The sequence below is a fragment of the Hylaeus volcanicus genome, chromosome 1 (genome assembly GCF_026283585.1).
Source record: "Hylaeus volcanicus isolate JK05 chromosome 1, UHH_iyHylVolc1.0_haploid, whole genome shotgun sequence".
NCBI lineage: Eukaryota > Metazoa > Arthropoda > Insecta > Hymenoptera > Colletidae > Hylaeus > Hylaeus volcanicus.
The window spans coordinates 33,261,350-33,283,897 of NC_071976.1; the positions used below are offsets into that span (position 1 = coordinate 33,261,350).

Consider the following 22,548-nt stretch of genomic DNA (forward strand, 5'->3'; position numbering starts at 1 on the left):
GCGGTAGCGAAGGCTACGCGCTAGGCGGCAGCGTCAATGTCCTTCGATGCACGTCGAGGTCACTTGTTCGTGTGCAAGCGCGGCCGCCAGCGCGTAGCCTACGCTACCGCGGCCGCTCCAACGGTCTACGCGCGCTCTGATTGGTCGGGGTTTTCGGTTAATATCTCCTTAACGAAGCCCCATCCGACATTTTTGCAAAGGAAATTGTTGTTCAGAATCGTCTCAGCTACCCCCCATTTCCGGCTCCTCCCCGACTTTTGGGACACCCTGTATACTTAAGTTACACATAGTATATATACAAGTTACACGTCGAACATTAAATGTGCCATTTAAGAAAGTCAAGGTGACCTTTATTTTTTATAAATGAAAAGATTTGGAAAATGTTCACATTGGGATTTTTAGTCGACTTAGTACCAACCTTCTTTTGTTCTAAATATTTTTTTGTCAAATTATATGACACACCTGAAAAATCATACTGTTATGGTGAACATTCTGTATTTTCATAATTAAAAATATAGCTACAACAAGACAATAACTATCTACATTTCTAAACCTAAACGTTTTTCTAATCGTTGCATTGTCTAACGAAGTATGTATAATAATATCGCATAATGTATTGCGCATCAACCGTTAGAACCCTGAGAATGTTGATGCAGGTATATCCTATTTCTTGTTAGACACATAGCGTGTTTCGCATGTTTTAATTAATCCGCGGTGGTTACAATTTCATGTGCCGGAAACACGTGTAACGAACTCGTTACTAGTTAGACTACCCCCTGGCTACATGTTTCTCTTTTGCGAGTAAATAGCGAATGCGCAGTCATAAATCGAAGACTTGTTCGCGTTTATACCGAAATAATGAAAAGTACAGTAAAGAGTATATATGTAGTTGCACGATCAATGCGATGCGAGAATAGCAAATCTTCGAATGTAGGGCAGAATTCATTTTATACAAAAAATAGGAGATATGAGGCATAGTGGTAGGAAACAAACTTTTGTCAAATTTCTTACAGAGAAATTTCTTATCGTGCTACGTATAAGATACTAACAACTGATGAACTTCCTGATTTAAATGACTATAAAACCTCGGAAAATTTAGCTCTTACGAACCAACCACAACCAACCGCTTCCGAACATACGCGTCAAAGAATTATCACAGAATGTGGTAATATTAAGTTCATCATTCTAAATAACGTGTATCATTCTTTAAGAAATACATTACAATGATGTACGAGCAAGCAACGGCCATCAATTTGAACATGTTCGAATTCTATAGTCGTTCAGGATAAAGTGGATGACCAAGGAAGTTCGATACACTCGCTTTACGTCAATGTACAGGAAGTTTATTGCTCGGAAGGCACACACGTTGAATTTGAAGGAAATGTGAAAAAATAATGTATGCAATGCTATTTATATTTGTATCGTTTCAATATTTCTGAAGCTGACATTAGTATGTATTAAAACAAATACGTATAAGATAGAATTTAATATTCAGAAGAAAAAAAAGCAGAACGAAACCACTTAGATCCACCGAGTTAATTTTTGCGTAAGCTGACCTCGGACGTAATTAATTTACATCACAATGAAAACGACCGAGTTGGAAACTATCCAAAACTTTCAATACACGAAGGTCGTAACATGCTTGAAAAAGCTCGTGCCCTTTGTTTTAGAAAAATAATTAAATTTCTGCAACGATTATGTTCGTTTCGTTAATGTTCGAATTTTACATTTTCTAAATTTTAAATATCCGTGAACATCTTTACTTCGCTGTCAATTTTATAGAAACACAGAGAGATCTTGAAATTCTATGAAAATTTTGAATCAAACAACGAATGTATTACAAACTAATACAAATAATAATACGTCACAATCCAATCTGTAATATCAACTGAGATTTTTAAGAGCTAAGATTATTCTATTTTGACCAAAATTAAATGTTGGAATCTTGCAAATGTGTCGGAAATTAATGATTGTTAACAGTTTGAAAAATTCAGGTGTATACTAGTTTTTCAGAAAATTATAACTATTGGAAATTGACTACATAGTTAACGGATAAGAATGAGATTTTATGAGGTTACAGTGAAGGCATAGGAGTAGCAAATGAACATTATTTCAGTTAAACGAAAATGTATGGTCAGACCAACTAGGAAGACAAAGGTAACAAGTTTCGCTGAATAACATTTTTATTGTAACATAAAGGGCGATATACAAACGGCAATGCACGCGTGATATCTAGACAGACGGACACGAACATGTGTTTTGTTAAAACAAAACACTGCGAGCGACAGCCGCGAGCTGATGGTTTCGTGATATTGCATGACAGTAGGGTACTGTATGGCTGACGACAAGTCGCTCTGGAATATCTCCCAGAAAAAATATACTTTACTATCTTTTTTGCGATGTTTCGAAACAATTGTGATCTTTTTAATGGTTGTCGGCTATCTAAAAAATTGACAAAGATGGAGAAATTTAAGTTAATGTTCGTAGTACTAATTTCAAAATGCCCATCTTTTTGAAAGTCTCTCTATAAAAAAGATAAATGGGGCTATATTCTGATTTTTTTTTCAAATTTTTAAAAGTACGCGCAGAAGCAAGGCATTTGCTTAAAATAATTTAACGAAATACGATTATAAAAGTTTTTGTTTAAACTGAAAATATTCTCTTTGCTATTTTTATCTCTTTGCTATAAGACCGTGAAAATTGATTTTCATCCGTTGGCTAGTTCGATACTTGAAATTTCTTGAGAAAAAGGCTTGCATTAAAACTTGTATCGTCAAGAATCTTATAACGTAGCGTAAAGACAATGATCAATCAAAGAGAATTTGGAATTAAAGTTACTGGTGGCGCAGTAATCAACAAATGCGTAGTCGCTGAACGTCGACTAAGAAATGAAGTAATGGAAGTAAATGGAAGTAAATGAAGTTGCTGGTCCGAGGAAATGAAAATTAGTGCATTTCAAGGAATTTGGAAGTAAAGTGCGACAAGATAAAGCAACGTTGTAGAAGTTTTAAGAAGGATACGAGAGTTAGGACGAGGTAGAGTTCGTAGGGCACGGATGACATCGTATTTATGGGAACGGGTGACGCGGTGTTTCCACGGGAGAAGTTACACATAGATTAGGACGTGATATTACATATTCAAACTATGCATCTTGCTCTCAAGACATGCGCATTGCTCGAATGTGAAATCTTGCATTCCAAACAGTCGTTCGATAAATCAAGAGGATCGTTCAAATATAAACTGGAATTTTTATACACGGCTTTATCGAGGATAGATACAAATACAAATGGATTGTCTTATTTTTCTACGTAGCTTCCTTCAACGGAAATACATTTTCTCCATCGGATAGGAAACTTTCTGATTCCATCATAGAAAATAGAATTTAGCTGAGCCCAGTTGTCAATTGCACACGTACAGTTAAACAAGTACAGACAATTTATTTTTTATTGCAGTTGACTTTGAGTGACCTCGAATGATCTTTATAATTGATCGTTATACTTGTCTTGAAACACTCTACCAGACTGTAAGTAAGAAACCATACCATTCCATTTAAAAAAAAAACAGAATCGATCTTCATATTTCCTTAACGTCTCCACCTACAGAAAAATTGGTAATACCAGATTATGAGCCCCCCAATGCCAAGTAAGTTTGGTCTGATGCATTTTCTTCTATCTTCAAAAACAAGCGAGTTATTTAGGTGACCTGTTTAAAATGCCTCACCCTGTATATATATAATGCGTGCATTTCCTACTGCGCTTATATAAATAATTTTCCTTGGGAAAAACCTTCTATATGAATTCGTCAGCTAGTTGAAGTAGGGAATTGACTAATACTTGATTATTCAGATCTGAAAAAGCATATCGTTATAAGAGATTATCATTGGGAAGCATCACTCCCGGTTAAATTTTCTTGTAGCTCTTAGTTCAATTAACATTAATTAACCAGCTCTTCTGTTATGTAGTAACATTGGCCCAGCAACCATTTCTTTCCAAAGTGAATAAAGTTTTTAATAAATTTCTTTATATTTAATAGACTCTAAGATTACGTCACTCGTTTAACCGAATAAACGGTAGATTGCAAGGCATAACTTACCTCCTGTGTTCGTCACTTGTTGCTTCTCCCGTGGTGTACCAGAGCCCTTAATTAATGGAATCTCAGCCACCAATCTTGCAACACTAAAATTTTCTGTAACACTTACGGTTCTGTGTTGGTAGATATCGAAATTACAAATCCTGATTCCATTATCACATGTTCCCGGCCAGTTATCTGTCTGGAAGTGGCACCATCCGATTCATTTCAACGAAAATATTGTATTATACTAATTGTACGTACACGTATACTTCTTAATTCGCGTCATGTACACTTCACACGTCGATTAAACTTTGTGTAAATAAATAGAAATTTCGTTCTAGATAAACCGTATTTATTAATTTACTTAAACTTATACGGAACAGGATTATGTAACGCAGTTAATCCATTCGCTGCCAACTACGAGATGTCTCATTGTTCTCAAGGTATAAGTTTATAGCCTTTTGAGTCACGAATTATTGCAAAAGAAGATCGTAAGTTTTCTTTTTAAAACAATATCACTTTTCATTATATAATAACCTAAATTACAAGCTAACGCTCTGGAACAGATACTTTTTTAATAATTTAAAATGAAACCTCTCGATAGAAGACCTTACCTATTTCATTCAGAATTTTCCACTTGGTTTTCATTGTTTAGGTAGGAGATCCACCCATTTTCCGTTGACATACCACACAATAAAACGCGTTTAAAATAAAAACAAGCATGGATGATGGATCTGTATCGATCATACTTTAGAGGACAATTACTTTAGCGCAATACCCGTAAACGTATGTATGTGCATCTCCAAATCATGATTGGGTTATCTCTATAACTGCTTTGAATGCAGCCATCAGCGTACAAGCACCGCGATGTCAGCTCACAATGCAATCGAGCTGAATGCGATTTAGGGATGGACGAATATTACGTGTACGTGACAGATAAAGAGTTACGAGGATTCATAAAATAAGCTGTTTGTTATACAATTATGTTCCATGAGTTTAGTATTGTAGCGGTAAATATACAATTATAGACTGCAGTTATGGGAAAGTGATTATACAATAGATAGCTCCTGATCGATTTGTGTGGGACTTTGTATTGCTTCAGTTTTAGATAAGGGGATTACGGTGTTAAATTGCTCAAGAATAGCTTTAGATCCTAACTTTTCCTTTTACACGATATTCATATGTATTTTAACGGCTAGAAAAATATCGTTTAGTTATTATTTAACATTATACCGCGATCATAACGTGATTATTTCTTCATTTCGTAATTTAGGAAATATCCCGTCTTATCTCGTGACTTATAAGAAATCCTATCCTGCCTTAACTCATATTATAATTTAGACAAAAATTTCATAATCTGGAATGCTTTAGTTCCGACTACTTCTGTAGTTTGTACTTGACTCTCCTTCGATTTTCTTTCGTTTTCTAAATCATATCGGTGATTTTTCCATATTCATACTGATTACACTCCAAAAGGTCTATGCAGCCCCAGGATGGAAGGGTAGTATTAATAATAAACTAACTCAACTTTACTGTGTCTTATTCTGAACTGAAGATTTTCTCAAGCGAATACCATCTACGTTCCTACGAGCGTTCCTACGTTCCTATCTAAAGAAATTCTCTTTGAAACAACCGAAGCTAGGGACACTTCAGGCTACAAACCAGAACGCTGAATACGTTTTCTGCTCCCCTTAGAAGTGACCAAAGCTTGAGAAACTTTAGGTAGCAAATCAGCACACCGAACACTTTTTCATGTTTAATTTTGGAAGCTTTGTAAATTGTTTATTGACAATGCACTTCTGAAAAGGAGTTATAGGCGTCGTTCGCAATAATCAAGATGGAGATTTTTACTGGCGCGAAATATTGGTAGTATGGAGTCATTCCACGCGAAATTAGTTACATTTTGGAGTAACATATCGAATTTTTACGAAATTTGAATATGTTATAGTCTTTACTGATATTTCAATGTACCTTGAAGGATTTTTTTAAATGTTCAATATTGTGGGTTTCGTAATCGTTTAAAATGTTGCGTTATTCTTTTCACGAAGTTATAACTACGGTGGAAACTTAAAAGTCTGATATAAAAATGATTTTAATTTCAACCAAAATTTTGTCGATCATATTTTTTTTTAAATTACATAGCCCCATTTATTCTCTTTATAGATAAACTTTCTGTGAAACGTGTTGTATGAAAATTAATTTAAATGAACTCTAATCGCTAATTCGGTCACCTGGTACTATTATCATACAGTTAAATTAATTTTGATTCAGACAATTTAAATCTCTCCATCTTTATGAAAGTTCCTTCAAAATGAGGATGGATGGAACTATATTCTCATCCTGAGAATCCGTAGACGAGGCACCTCGGTGCATCAAATGATTGTAAACGGAGCCCAAGTAAGCTTCCTCGCATGAAGAACTGTTCGTAGTCCGACTTTAATCATGCCAGAATTTTTTTTCATTTTCATTTCTCTCGACTGGAAGAACTATGTTCCCGAAACGATAGATTCTTCTATGCGAAATCCAGAAGCGCTATAGCATAGTTACACCCATGACCCGATTTTCGACAATTTTGTATCGATTTATACGACCTCGGGATAATAGAACCGAAATTCGAATATTGCCAAAACCGTGGTATCAGCCTTTCCAAAAGATATAATAATAAATTCGAATAAAACTATTACGACAACTTGTACGTTCTCGCGATTATATTAAAAGCATTAAACAGTATTTGTAAAAATTAAAAAGGATAATTTGTCTATTATGCTATTCTTTCAATTTTCTGTACATCCTAACTCTCTGTTTATAAAGATTATAATTCTTGATCAACTCTGAAAAATGAAACCACGAATTTAACAAAAGGTACTTCGTGACAGTTTGTTATGAACTTCGTAATAAAATACAGTTGTCGACGAAGATATATTTATCGATGAAAAAGTATTTACGTTTCATTTTAGAAACCTGCTAGGGACACTCACGGAACTTTCATACTTCGAGGATGACGTTCTCGCAGTTTTATATCAATCGATATTGGCAAACAGAAAGATACTTCAAGTCTACCAGGCTTTACTTACACATTGGAACTTTTCTGCTCATAAATATCCGTATTGTACAGTATCGAGATAAGAAGTCATAGAAATTTTAAGCCTCGTGAATAGAAGCGCAATTCATTTCCACAAACTTGAAACTTTCTTATAATTTTACAAGCTGTCCCACATTAAAGTATAAGTAAATATGAGAAACACTGTTGTCTCAGTCACCACTCGCTATTTAATTATTCTCACTGTACTTAAGCTTTAAACATTCTTCGAAGATTTATTCCAAACACGGGGTACAATAGGTAATTCCCAGTTTTCCATCATTCGTTTATTATTTGAAGTTCAGTTCAAGGATAAAATATTAAAAATTTCATTCTAAAGTTAAGTAAACACAAAAAGATTCGTGATAAATTAGAAACTTGACATTAAAACCCAGCTTATAAGCATAAATTTGTTCATTTAAATGTTGTAACTACAAAGATATTCGATTCATTCAAATTTCACACACACTGTACCTTTCATGCATACTTAAGTGTCCACCATGACTACATTGACTATATCGACTACAAATTGTAGTCTTTCATAGATAACTCCATTGAGTTTGGGCCAAAATCTTCATCGCGAGTCAGACTCGTCAAAGTACAGCAAGGGATTCACACCCCTGCTACAAAAATTTTCATCAATTTACCTTAGAAAATTTGTTAAAATTTTAAAATAGTTCTGTTATTATTTTTGTATCATTCTACAATCATAATTAGTTTTGATTCCGTAATAAATTAGGGCATCAGTAGGTATTCAGTCCTAGTTATAAGCATTCAACTAAAAACTGCTCCAATAATTTCATCCATCATTGTACGTGTCAGTATTTTTGGAGGGGTTACGTTTAATCTGACGATAGCTGTATCACGTGTCGTCAATTAATCATCGAGCTATACACACGTTTGAGCGAACGTCTAGTGTTCTCGGCGAATTTATGCAAAATGAAAAATGAAGGAGTTTGAAGAGCAACGTGTCTGCATGAAATTCTGTTTCAAGTTGGAGTTTTCCGAAGAATCTCTAAATGTCATAACTGGCTGGACACGTCGACAGTCACGTTACACGTATGACTGGGTAGTCCATTTGAAAAATGACTTTTTCGAAAGTTCGAAGGGAACATTTGAATGTCCAGTGAGAATAGTAATCATTTGTGAGAGTAATTCATACGCGATTCATACACAAATTAATAGCGAAAGAATGATAAAAAAAATATTTAGAAATATAATAGCTACAGTCATGAATCTTCTGTTTCCATTTAGATCTCGTACACAGATTTTCAACTGACAAATGATTTATCATTAGGTTTCTTAAACATTTGAAACCAGCCGAGTGTGTACTATCAGCCTCAATCATCCGATCGATGAACCAGTTAAAGCAATCTTTATGCAATCTCAAAATTAAACCATGTAAGCGAATTTTAAACATTTTCTCCCTTTCAACAGCTCCGTGCAATTTTTCTGGCTGCAGCTGCTGATAATCGCCGTAACGAACTCAGGCTAATTGTCCTCTATCGCTTCCGTTGCAGTTTTATGGTAATCTATAGTTGGTGATTAAATCGTTGCATTATCAACCAGTGGGTGTTAAAGTAAACACGGCCCGTTCGTGTTGATTACAACGCAGCTCGCTACTCCGAGGCATAATTTCCGTTAATGCATTATTTGGGTTAGATCACGTACAACGCGCAGCCACCCGCGTTAGAAATGAGAACAACAACAAGCGCGGCAACGGCAACTATCAGCACTTTCGTGTAATTAAATTTGTTTCACAATTTTTCTGCGTTGAAAGCAAAAAACAGTTCTCCTTGCTCAACGAACGTTTAAATGCGAGTACATACGTAAATTATAACGATAGTTTTAGATAGTTATAACGATAGTGCTGTGCAATTATCGTTATGCTTTTCGAAAACCATATTATAGTTGGAACATTTGTTGCATCAGAGGACCAGACAGTGACAATAAGATAAAACCTAATTGGAGATCTTCTCCCGCAGTCGTTTATTCATTCCGACGGATTAGGGGAAATACAAAATGAAAATAATATTCCTTTGTTGTATTATTGGAACAGAGGTGGTAAATGAAACTCATCGATTTCCTTTCTCACTGAGGGAGTAATGAAAAACGAACGTTAAATGGTAATGAACTTGAATGCAATTAAAATCAACACAAGCCTCAAGGAAAGCTTTCTTCCTGTTCCTCGTTTCATCGTGCCATCGAGGCGGAAGTTGATAGCATTCGAGATTAATCGTTGAGCGATAGAGTCGACAGTAGGTGGTACATGCACGAATCACAATAATCAGTTGCTTCATGCCATGGAAAACCAGTGTTTACACTTTCAATTTGTTTGCATTCATCTAGTGAGGCTTCTACATGAATTTCCTTACATCACACGTAATCTTACTTGTGACGATCCTAAAGGTAAGACGTTTTTCTTTTAACCCATTCACTGCCAGGCAACACCATTTTCCCTTCGGCGCCAAGATTTAATACAGATGAGTGATCTAGACTATTATTTTGGCAATAAAAAGTGATATTAAATTTGTTGCTTTAAAAAGAAAATTTGCGATCTTCTTTTGCAATAATTCGTGACTCGAGAGATTTATCCCTTGCGCAATTGTAATCAATTTGAACTACGAGACATCTCGTAGCTCTGTGCATACATCTCAATATTTTTAAAAATTTGACTTACACAACTGAGGTTTTCACGTTCATTCTGATCGCCAATATTACAATTGTGTATATTTCCATGATCTTAATCTCAATGTTCTATTGCCAAAGTGTATCATTTCAATACACACTACATAGTCGAATAGCCTCCTTCGTAAATACATTTACGAGTTTATATTATCAATACATTTATCGTTCATAAGTACGTGTTAAATTGTACTTTGTACAAAATTAAAATAACGATTTTCATACAAAGACTCGTCGAATCAACTATTAGCTTCTTTATTCTAAAATCGATGATACCCTGCCTATGAAGATACCTCTTTTAGTATGAACTGACTGTATAAAACGGAAGATATAACAACCGTTTCTCGCTATTAGAAAACAACTGTCAAATTTTGAACGGTTTAAATTGTACTTTGTACAAAATTAAAATAACGATTTTCATACAAAGACACGTCGAATCAACTATTAGCTTCTTTATTCTAAAATCGATGATACCCTGCCTGTGAAAATACCTCTTTTAGTATAAACTGACTGTGTAAAACGGAAGATATAACAACCGTTTCTCGCAATTAGAAAACAACTGTCAAATTTTGAACGGTTTCAAACACTCGATGCAATTCCATCGGCATCTGAGGATAACAAAGTTAAATTCACTTCAGTTCCCCGTGTTTTTACACATAAATTTTCCTCTTTGGATTGATAAATTACGCAACAGGCCGTGTCCAACATCGACAACGAAGATACATCATCCGCGCCTCAGACAATTAGAGAAAGCGTTCGTTACCACTGGTGAACGCAGTGATATATGAGAGGATAAAACGCCTCGAAAAGAAATACTGTTGCGAAACAGAATATCGATCGATTAAATCCTGATCGATCATCGACTATTTTGCGCGACACCTTCGCCGCGATTTCGACGAGAGCGAGCGTGGGAGAACCTGGCAAATCCATTGGTTGTTGTTGTTGTTGTTTTTTTTTTTTTTTTTTTTTTTAGGAGAGGGAGATAACATATCGCGGCGACGCGCATATAGACGCTCGCGTGGATTCACGAGCGGATAGATAGGAGGTAGGGCATCCGTAGCTATCTGTGTGTCGACATCGCGGGCACACGACCCACCGATATGCAGGAATACCGGACGATTTATCAGTTAGGTATGGCCACAGTACGAAGTGTATTTCACTGGTATTTCCTTGGCATCTCGTATGCATTCGAAGGGGAATCCCGTGATTTTACTTGCATGTGTTAATCGGCGTTTCATGTAAATGCATGTCGTGTTAGCGTGTTCAATTAAGTCGGCGATAACTATGCCTTCAACCCCTGCACGGTGGCGCTATCGATAGTTTAAGCGGCCACTGTAACGGCACTTTTAAGAGAGATATTATTGGAAATGGGGGTATAATGGAAGATTAAAATACCAATTTTATCGAACAAAAGTTTCGATTTCATTTCTAAATGTCACGAGGAAGCTGTGGTTTTTTCTTTACGAGGAGCTGGTCGAGACTAACTGATAAACGTTATACAGATAAGAATATCGAATATCCATCTGTAGAAAAGTATTAGTGTCAATTGGGGGCGGACGAAATTTGGAGACGAAATATCTCCGACTTTTCTGGACTTTCGTACATTCTTATCTAAAAGATCTTTTCGTGCGATGATACGTTCACTAACTTCTTTTTTTATAGACACACTGTATCTCTGTAGTATTCGAACTAATATTTAAGTTTAAAATTATGAGTCTTTTCTTAAAAATATATAGTACAATTTGTGTCTTGTACTTACAGTGCTTCACAGACAACTTTTTTCAAATGCTTAATTTCAAGCAAAATATACTACAAGAAGATATTATTTTTGAATAGTTTTGAATCTCTCCATACTTTTAAACCAGTTCTGAGATTCGAGTAGTGCTTCTTTGAGAATTCGATCTCGGAAGTATTTTATTGCGAACTCTTCGATGATCGACGCGATAGTTGAATCCGTAACAACACCTGATATTTGCTCGTTTCAGCGACGTGAAACAGAAAACAGGTGGATGCGAGGCAAGCGTATATCGTTTCGTTCCTGATCGATTCTGTCCTTAGTTTACACGTTCATGAATAAGAATCGATCTTCGAAACTTGCCGGAGTATTTTCGCGGATCGAGGCAACGATTTTCCTTTTATTTGTGGAAAGTGTTCTCGTGGACTCTCGTTCGACAATATCGGTTGTACCTCTTTGTACATAATTCGATGGTGGTATTAAAGTGTTTAGTCAGGTTCTTACAATTAATTTAATCTGTCAGAGCTTCCATGAAGAATATTAACCATCAGTAAATAAATACATTATACAAAAGACCTACGCTCGTGAACAGAAGGATTATTAATCGTATCAATAAACTCGTTCAGTGTCATAGGGAAGAAAACAATCATTTAACCCTTTAACTGCGAAGGGCGTGTACTTCTACAGTGTTATATTATAAGCTTGGTGGCTATCAGGAACTAATTTAACATTCAAAATATTTACCTTGATTTAAAATTATGTTATTAAAATTTGAAATTTTATTCGCAGTGATACGTGCGCTATCTGTCGATGGCAGTATTTACAATGTACAAAAAAAAAAGGTTCCTGCCCATATTTATATGATATTTTCGTTGAAATTCAAGTATTCAATACCAACATATGAACACCCTATTGGATACATAAATTTCTCGAAGTTCTAACGATGAGTAGCTTCGGGGTAGCTGTAGAAATTTCCATATCCAATATCGATAGTGGACGGGCAACCAATAAATAATATAAAGTTACCAACACGGTGTAAACTACAAATATGAGATCGAAAACTTGTTTGAACATTTCCAAATGTTACTTGTACATCAGATACTCACCAACTCGTTTTTCAAATATTGCTACGTACAAATAAACAGTCTAAATGTAATAATAATCATTAAAATACATTATACCTGAAGAATTTATGGGAACATTTCAAAAGCGATTAACGAATATTCAACTTTGTCTGGATTAATTCACATTATTATTAGCAGAAAGCATCATTTTTATTTATAATACATTAAAATTCCTTCTGAACATATTAATTTTCTAATTTATTAAAATTAATGAAAATTCAAATAATATATTCTCAACCATGGTTTTTACTTGTAATTACTCATTACTTGGTTAATGTAAATTCAGTGGTATATAAGTTAATATTAAACCAGCGAAGAGAGTTAATTTTACTGACACGTTGAAATATGTAGAATCATTTTTCTCTCTCATGATGAGGGTGCAATGGAAACGCTTTAATTCTTTGTAATCATCAGCGCGATGTGTGAAATTCAAATTTACAATTCCAGCTCGCAGTTGCCGTGTAAAATTAGCATACAAGGTAATACGAAATCAATATAATTCTAAATTCAATTCAACGGTGAAACGTTATACGCGGCGTAGTTAAAACATCAAACGGCAATACTACAATCGGGATTTCCATATTTACTTCATTTCCATGCGTATTTCTACGACAATCGCATTATAACCAATTTCACAGATGAAATTTTTCTCGGATTAGCGTAACACGCAGAGGTAACAGGTGGTGATTAGTTTAGAATCCCTTAGTCTATTTATGTATTTTTCAGAATGTATAAGTTTTTAATAGTTTTCTATAATTTTGCTACAATTGTATACAAAATATATTAATTTAAATATCCACATTAACGATATCAACTAATTGTAAGCAGATGCGACAAAAAGTGAATTAATTTTAAAGAAGGATATATATCGAATAAAAATTCCACGTAAGCAAAGTCTACATTTTATACTATTAATTTGTTCGATATAGAAATCTATCTATTTTTAAATACTTTTAAATGTATTATTATTCAATTCTTGATAACAAACATTTACTAAATAAAATGTTTCATGCAAGGTATGTGTGTACAATGTATAGTGCTTAAGAAAATGTATAATGTGCGAACGATATATAGCGTGCATGCGTTGTTCAATTATTTGACAAATGGTAATATATTGGCAAAAGTCTTTTATTCACTCCTATCAGTTATGTTCTGCGGTTATGTCGTATGAATACACAGTCTATATTATGTGAAATTTACGTGAAATTAAGTGTAACAAATAAAGTGTTTAAAGTATTATAGAATTCAACTTTATGTTCCTTTTTACGTGTTTACGATTGAATCGTTTAAGTTTTAAAAAGATTCTTGTAGAGAATCCTTTCTCCGATCTGTATATCTAAAAATACAGAGCAACGTGTTTCCTATCGGTTAACTCGTACGGCATTGAGTATTACATGCAATAATTCAGGCCCTATAACGTATTCATATTATTTATAGAAGTGTCGATAGAGAACAGTGCCTGCTTCCTGCACGGAGTTGAACGTAACTTTCGCCTAACGATCCCGTTTTCGATATAACGGAACGCTCGCAAACAATGCTTTCTAGTTTGTTGTGTTCGTGTTTGTGTTTTACTCGATCTCTCCACCCGTTAGTCGAACGTTCATGTTTCTTTTAGAGTTTCCTTGTTTCGATACACTGGAATTCGCTATCGCACCGTGTACGCACTACTTTACAAATTTTCACGATGTGTTTCCTGCCACGTGTCAGCGAAGCGAAGGTGGTGCGAGAACATTGATTCCAAGGAAGGAAAGTATTACTTTATCAGCATTTAGTAAGAATTAGGTAATTACGAAATAGTCAAAGGCTGGATTTGCATTCGAACACATTCCTGCCTACGAGATAAATATAGAAAGAAATTGTTTATTGTCGGAACGTAACAGAAGTTTACAACAAACTTCAACCAACAAAATTAATATATTAGGTCTACCGGAAATTTCTGTCCGTTTTTAAAATAACACAAAATAATAAATTCATTCCTTGAATAAACTTTAGCAAATTTATTAATTTGATATAATTTCTATCGTTATTTATGACTTCTTGCCAGCGTGATTGCAATTTGTATATGCCATTTTATTGAATATGCGCATACTTGTTGAAACTTGTAACCGGAACGGACAGAACTTTCCGGCTGACCTAATATATTAATTTTATATCTCGATGCACATATCGCAGTAAAAAACTTTTATTTCGTGACAGAACTTACAAGAAATATATGCAATCATTTCTTCCATATTTTCCTAGTATATTGCGCAACACCTGTTATTTGTTTCCTGGCACATTTCCTTTTGGCACCGCAAGCAAACTAATTTCAGAAGCCATTTTTGCCAGAGAGTTCCTCAAGCTATCCAAAGTTTTCTAAGGAACTTTGAGCCAATCTTCAACCGAAATGAACTTGCTACATTTTTCTGTAGGTAGTCGTGACATTGGTGTGTTTTACGAGGGCCATTCAAATATAAACCGAAATTTTTATACGCAGCATTATTGAGGATAGATAAAAATACAAATGGATTGCCCTATTTTTCTGCGTAAGTTTCTTCCACAGAAATACATTTTTTTCCATCAGACTTTTAAGAAATTAATTTTTTTTTTTTACGGAAGTTCCAGTTTCTGTTTGAATGACCCTCGTACAAACTATTGCCAAACAAAGTATCGATGGACAATTCGCATTTACCTTTGAAAGAGAGCGATCCTCGACGATTTTAGCGCATTCGAAAATATTTTTTACACAAACTTCAGCTTTGGTTTGTCCGTCATTCTTGCAGAAATGAAGAGGAGCACATCTTTATGCGACAATCCCCTCAAAACAATCGCTGCCTCCTGGTAGACCAGATTTGAATCCACGTATGAACGATTATAAACCGTGGTCAGAGTTGGAGAATACGGTCTGCGAATGCTCTCATAGAAATTCGGGTAGCTTGATGAACGTCCTGACGAAAGCAGCTTTTGAAATAATCGTGGAGGCTGGCCATGCCGTGATAGAAAATTGGTCGCATCGTTTGCTAGCCTGAATCACTGCGAAATGTGGAAACTGGTTCTCCTTTGTTAATAGCTGTGCAAATAAATTATGCACGGTTCTGTTTCGAGCATTTCTATATACATATAATTGGAACAGAGATATGTGAGTAATATTAGAAAAATGACTGTAAACAGGAATTTACTCTTCACTATTTCGACCGTGCGGTTGTCATTTTATAATTTTCATCGATTTTGTGAGATGCAAGAAAAATCTTTTCATTTTTATATATTAACGTTTGGCATTGGTATTTCACGGTTTAATACATTAAATTTTATATTCAGGAATTCTTATTTTATAACAAAACTTACAAGAGATACATGCACTCATTTCTAGTATATTGCACAAAACCATTTGTTTTGTTGCACATTTGTTTCTGCCTTTCCTTCTGCCACTTTAAGCAAACAAATTACAAAACCCATTTTTGTCAGGAAGTTCCTCGAGCTACCCAAAGTTTTATAAGAAGCAGAGCGATTTTTAACAAAAAGGTCAATCTCCAACTGGTATATAGACTATTTTAACCCTTTCATCGAATATACTGTAGATTGTGATTCGAAATATTTAAAAAATACCATTGTCTTACTTCACGAAAATAAATTTGCATCATCAAAATGATCGTTACCTCTTCTCTAGTTTATTCTGTTTGAGTTTTATTATTCGAACTCATAATAAAACAATTGAAAATATATACAGTACAAATAACACACACGAATGAATTGAATTACGTGCGCTTGTGTACGAGATTATAAACGTCTGATGTCTCGCCGAGCTAATCCTGTACAATCCATATTATATGAAGTTTAACCGGCTGATTATTAGGTGGATTTAGTTCATTGAAGTGCGATAATTATATTTCGAGCCCGCGGCGACTGAACCAGATTGGCGGATGGTTCGCTATATAGGTACATCCACATATGTAGTATCCGACAAAGTTGAGTTCTATCTAATATTGTGCGACGAGACTATTATTGAATTTAAACGTACACGATTCGTGCAACCGAGAATCGGATGTTTCATGTATTTCCTTCAAAATGAAGAAGCTATGTAATGGATACCACATGCGTGTGGTATGTACTCGAAAGCCGATTTCGAAGCAATAAGACGGGATTTTCTTAGACAATGGATTGCGAGTGAAATAGAAAATCGTTACTTTGCTAACTTGCGTGTGAAATGTGTAAAAGATTCGTTGATTTTTATTGACGTACTGCAGATGTTTGTTCGGTCATGTAATTCATGTAATTGCTATCAAAACGATTACCATACAACTGAATAATTTGTGAAAAATAAAATGAAAATTGATTCCGATAGAGAACAAACACAAAATGTGATGAAATAATAGAAATTTCTTATTAATTTGCTTTACTCCAGCTAGTTGCTTTATTTGCTCCGTTATTTTAGATATAATACCTACTATTTTATTTAAATGCTGGATTTTTAAAATTTTATTACCTCGCGTTAACTTTCTTTTGTCCGCCACCGCGCATATGAATTAATTAATCTTCAGAAATATTACTGTGTATAGGAACGTTCTTCCAAGGTAGCCTTGCGGGACGGGAGTACGTCATACATATGTAGGTATACATATATGTAATGCTTCGCACGGAACACGCTTAGGCTTAAACAATGTTTAAGTAGGTCTTACGTAGTTAATCTTGCACGTGGGTGTACTATTCTCGTTCACCGATGCAGAAGAGACCAGCTAATATTATTCAAGGGCTCCTTTTAACACCTGGAGCTCATTCGAATCCCAATTGGGGACACTGTAGGTCATTCCTTGGCAAATCGAACACTTTTAGCTGAAATTTAAATATATTCTAGTCTCTATCAATTTGTGAAACATGAGATAATTTTTCAAAAAAACTTTGAATATCGATTATAGTACATCTGTTTCAAGAACAGTACTGAAGTACTTTTAATTCGTTATCTAACAATCGGATAAGAACAATCTGTTTGGTGCTTATACTGCTACCCGAGGCTGATAAAATAAGAATTACTCCAGTTGGAAAAGAATTTGTTTCAATATTTTTTGTTTGCAATTGTTTCGAAGAAATTTTAATTATTAGTTTGCAATCATTTAACATGTAGCTCTGTATCTTTTTTCTAAATACCAGTTTTACCAAATGATGATACTTGAAAAGTTACCATATGGGAATTAAATCTTTGATAATTGATCAGTAAAGAGAACGAATAGGATTATATTATCCACTTATCCGAATTCTACATTTTTTTTTCAGTTATCGAAGGTGATTATTTCCTTTACAGACTTATGTCACCGGGAAAAGAACGTTATATACCCACGAGTATAGAGAATTTTTTTTTTATTACCTAATTACATTTATGTTACCTTCGAAAGCAATAAAAACCTGAAAGCTTTTTCATTAAAAAGAAGCGTTATGCACAATTTCACACATTTACTTTTCAAATGTATCATTAAATTTATTAAAAAGTTAGCGGCACCACGATACGTGCCCCTCGACATCAAACAACTCTTGTTCGACACATTTTTTTTTACTCTCTTAAAAACCGTTCATTTACTCAGCATGCAAGAAAATTGTAGTTGCGAACAGTTCATACGCAACATTTTTATTTCTCTAGGATATTGTGTTGAGCTTATAAAAAGATTGGAGACCGCTTGCTTTGGTTCATCGAAGTCTTTGACGTGTTTGATCAACAAAGTCAAACCAAATTTCCTCGCACGTCAAGTCTCAGCTGCCGTCAACACGGATTCCTTTGATACATCCACAAGCAAACACTACGCGTGTATCGCTCAAGTGGAGTTTTTCTCAGCTTTCATTATTATTTTCTTGCGAAACATATATTAGCAGCCTGTGACTAAATTTTTACGTAATTGAATTAGTGGACGACAAAATTTTATTTATAACGTGCTAACAAATTAAGAGTAATTATAATAATAATAATAATGAATATACTGTTCTAATTTGGAAAATAATTGAAAGTGTCCACTACGCCACGTTGACAGGCATATTTTATTATTAAAAACAAAACCCTGAAGCTTCTTTTCGGAAACCCTTTACTTCGTACTCTTACCATGTAATGCTGACTCGTATATTTTTCTTTAAATCTCTGTATATACACCATATTTTCGTTTGCTTTCTCGTGCAATTTCAATAAGAAAACTTCAAGAAAACATGCATTTTTCCAACATTTGCCCTACCATAAATTTACTCTACATAATCAGTAATAGCTAGACTTACGATGCCCCTTCATAGAGGACATTCGAATGCAAAGGATTAATGTGTGTTACGTATGGCAACCTATTAATTAAAGTTCAGAAATTAGCACCCTTGTACGTAACAGAACATCAACACGCGATAAAATCACCTCGAATCTCTAAACTTGATTCTACGTGCGAAAGTTGATCTCATCTGTCGAATCGATTCTAAGTGCAAACTAAGTGGTCCGTTAAGACCAAACCACGTTGTTTGAATTCTACCGACGAATCCGTATCCTACCGGTTCAACTCTACCATGTGAAGCAATGCGTGAAGTTTGTCAGTTACTCTGTTATTAAAATTTACCGTGCGATACATGTCAAATTGAGTAACCTCCACCTTTTCCGAAGTCGGTAAAAACAAAAAGAAACGGTAGAAGCTCGAAAGACGCGATCGAGCGCACTCGCGTGCGTTTTAATAAAACAGGATTCCCACAAACTTAAAGAGTTTATATTTTAAACATCTAACGTTCCTCGTCCTGATCCCACGATTTTCTCAGAAAATTATTAATTAATAGCTGGTACTGTAAAGAGTCAATTAGAATCATGATCAGGAAAGAGAAACAAGGTAGCAGATCGGCCGAAAATAATCGCATCGGAATAGTAAAGACAAGTTATCGGTGTCGACAAGAGCGATTGTCATCGACCGATAGAATTGGTTCTCTTGGAATACCAATAATCGCTAACTGCCGGATCTATTAACCTCGTCTGCATTTTTTGAGCAGTCGTTGGATGGCGAACAATTAAGTCGTTCGTTGAAAATCTAATAACGAACCAGATGATATCCGGTTCGGTGGTAGTGTCGAGAAGAAGACAGAATCGTTTAACGAGGAATGGAGAACTCGTTCGGAATTAATCCCCCGCGCATTAAGCCACGTAGATGGTCGCCCTGTAGAAAAATTGCTAGCTTTAGTGGAAATTGCGGCCTATAAACGTCGTGTGAGAAAGTAAATTCTAGTCAAACCTCGGGGAATAACCGTGAAAGTACATCGTTCGCTGACCATCTGCATTTTTATACCTTTGATTATAATACGTCCACGGTACATACGGTTGTGGACAAAAAAGTACTGCAACAAACATCACCTCCGCGAATTGGGTCGGTTTAAATTACCAAAAACTACTATCCAGACATTCGTGACACTTACAAGATCTAGACAAAACTCATTTCCATTAACAGTGGACCAGTAGTTCCATTAACTATTCGTCACTTGGCTCCCTTTCCATCGAGGTATGCTTAGTATATGAAAGACCCGACTCTATGCCAAATGAACCGACAACACTTACTCTAAATGAGAGAAATTTCGTCCATACCAAGAAATAGTAGAAATAGAATGGAACTGAATATGGATCATGGCTAAAAGAAAAAAGACAATAATGACTCAAAGGAGAACTACTCACTTCAAGATTACCCATGAGTACGTTACACAGAAGATGAATCCATCTCGCTGAACCCCTTGCGGCAACAAAATAACAATTAACCTATCGTACGCGTACCGAAGATTCGAACCTCAAAGGTAAATTTATCAGACATAAATTACGCCATATTAAATTTAAGAATTCATATCGTTATAGAAGTTGGAGAATAAATTAAACAATCTGCAGAAATAAGCTTAAAATTTGGACATTTTAGACGTTCTCGCATTGTTTCGTGTCGCGCATACCATAATAATAACTGGACTGCGGATCTTTATGCAAAATAAAATCTTCGCGAACGTGCCTATAAAAATTGAACCTAAATAAGAATTTATTTGATTCGGCAAATATTGTAACACGAACTTTACTTTCAATCTTTTTTATATTCTTGCATATTGTTTGCATTTTGTAGGTTTCGGCACGTTCAAATTTTCTATAAATGCATAAGGATCCGCAGTCTAATAATAACACAGTGCCTCGATTTTTGGTTGACTGCAATTGAATGTCTTTCAAAGCAGCTTTTTCATCTGTCGCAAAAACACCCCTGAAAAATAGTTCAACTCTGTCCTCCTAAAAGAGACAGTTTGCTGATAAAATGAGCGACAATTGAAACGCGGAATGTCAAAAGACTTTGACGAATGAACGAAAAATTCCGTAGATAAAATCGGTGTATTTTAGAACGACACTCTCAAGGTTTATACGGGGCATCGATCGCACGCGACCGATACCTTTACGATCAATTTATACTGAAATAATTCTCCACTTGTAAATGTCTTGTGTGACATTTGAAAGATTCGAAATGTCACGCTTCACCTACAAAATATTTCAGGAGTATTTCTATTTTTAAGTGACGTTATCGAAGCGTCTATTTATACGTCGCCGTCGGTTGTGAGGTGTGATTAATTTTAGAGCAATCTACAAAAAAATAGCTGGAATTAGCTTTCTTGAACAATAAAGGCCTACTATATAATTTACTACTATTATTATTTGAATCATAAGAATTGACGCGAATATGAGGAAGCTATTACCTTTTTTTCGTAGAACAAATAAAAATTAAAACACTGCAACTATTTACATACATGATAGCTCGCAATCAGTCGCGAGAAAGTTCCAAGTCAATGAGACCATCATTGAATGGCTCCACCGCATGCTGAGATCCAGGACCATCACGGCTAGCCTCAACGAGATCGAGATAAAAGATCGAGTCTCAGGGGGGCATAATTTCCCTCCTGTTATGGCTGCTGGTCGTCGACGGACTGTACCCGACACGTGTGCACACGCACTATTAACCATTTTTTTTTTTTTTTTTAAATTATTCTAATCAAATGCTTCGTTTTCATGGCACGAAGAAAAATGAACTTTTGTTCGTAAAGAATTTTTTATTTGTGTTTACAACCTTAAAACTTAGTTTTGTAATATGTTGTATCCATTCTTAAAAGTACTTTGCTGGAAATTTGATGTTTTCTAAACTCTACCGTACATGGTTCGTCATAAGAATCGTACAAATACTCATTGCTTCTATACTTTTACCTACTTTTCCTTATCTTTACCTTATTTTTTTTTTGTTAATTTCACAAATTACATTAACGAGGAAACGTTGTTTGGACTATATCTATCTTAGAGACTTCCGTGAATATGTAAAATATCATCGATTATAAAAAAAAAATAAGCCAAGAAACTACAATTTCACGCAAAACTTTTTTTTTGTAAATTGATCGGTGTACGAATTACATTCTACACCCACTGCATACACACGTATCTCTAATGCAGAAGAAATGTGATTCCATTTTGCAATGATCGTCCTGCCATCTTTAATAGGTCTATGTAAATCGTATCAATGAATATGACTCCGATTTTATCATAAGGATAAGCTGCAAGTTAATCGGTGTGCAGAATCAATTTCCCCCGGAAATGGGAATAGTATGTTACCTCGAACCATCCAATCATCACGGATACGAAATGCTTTTCCCCCGAAAATGTCAAATATAAATTTTCATAAATAGGAGTTCTTTTCCTAGAATCAAGAAAAACGTGAAACGTGAGAGAAAATTCTGGAAATTCTATTTAACGCGTTAAATATTATTTATTATTTTCATCTCATATTAGAGAAAGTTATGCTTACGATATGAATTCTATTATATATCATCTTGTCAAAGTTCTGCTTAAATATCATTCGGGTTAATTTACACAGAAATTT

The 22,548-nt window shown here is 34.9% G+C and overlaps 1 protein-coding gene across 4 annotated transcripts in view; it reads left to right on the top strand.

Annotated features, from left to right (window-relative positions):
• The window catches only part of LOC128881685 (beta-3 adrenergic receptor-like), a 111,730-nt gene that overhangs the window by 45,076 nt on the left and 44,106 nt on the right, over nt 1-22,548 (top strand). The gene's annotated exons all lie outside the window — the stretch shown is intronic.